The 656-nt window shown below is 42.5% G+C and overlaps 1 protein-coding gene across 2 annotated transcripts in view; it reads right to left on the reverse strand.

Moving 5' to 3' along the window:
• Ppil2 (peptidylprolyl isomerase like 2) overlaps nucleotides 1-656 on the reverse strand; it is a 24,194-nt gene that overhangs the window by 21,692 nt on the left and 1,846 nt on the right. The gene's annotated exons all lie outside the window — the stretch shown is intronic.

A 656-nucleotide genomic window follows, 5' to 3' on the forward strand; every position in this document is an offset into this window, starting at 1 on the left:
ACATATACGTGCATGTACTCACGTAGACAAATGCACATACATACATATATACATACATACAAATAAGTCTTAAATAGTATGAAATCAGACTTTTAAAATGGATTATCAATGAGGACAACACACAATGATGACCTCTGGTCTACAAACACATGCAGGGCCCTTTTGTTGTTGTTTGCTTTGTTGAGATGAGATTTCTCTGTGTAGTTCTGGCTGTCCTGGGATTAAAAGCATGCACCACTATACCTGGATTCACACAGCATCTTTGATATTATCAAAACACAAATAAATCCCAGGACTGGTGAGGCAGAGGCAGAAGGATCTTGAGTTCAAGACCAGCCTGAGCTTAAGACTATCTTTAAAAGAGACCCAGGTTCCCAGCACCCACAGGGCAGCTCACAGCCATCTGGAACTCCAGTTCCAGGGGATCTAACACCCTCACACAAACATACATGTAGGCAAAACACCAATGCACATAAAATAAATCCTTTTTTCTACAGCATTGGCAAGTTTGGGTATTAGCCTTCCTTCTTTCCTCCTATAAAGAATAAAGTTGCTGGGCAGTGGTGGCGCATGCCATTAATCCCAGCACTTTCTGAGTTCGAGGGCAGCCTGGTGTACAGACAGAGTGAGTTCCAGGACAGTCAAGGTTACACAGA

The sequence above is a fragment of the Mus pahari genome, chromosome 12 (genome assembly GCF_900095145.1).
Source record: "Mus pahari chromosome 12, PAHARI_EIJ_v1.1, whole genome shotgun sequence".
NCBI classification, from domain to species: domain Eukaryota; kingdom Metazoa; phylum Chordata; class Mammalia; order Rodentia; family Muridae; genus Mus; species Mus pahari.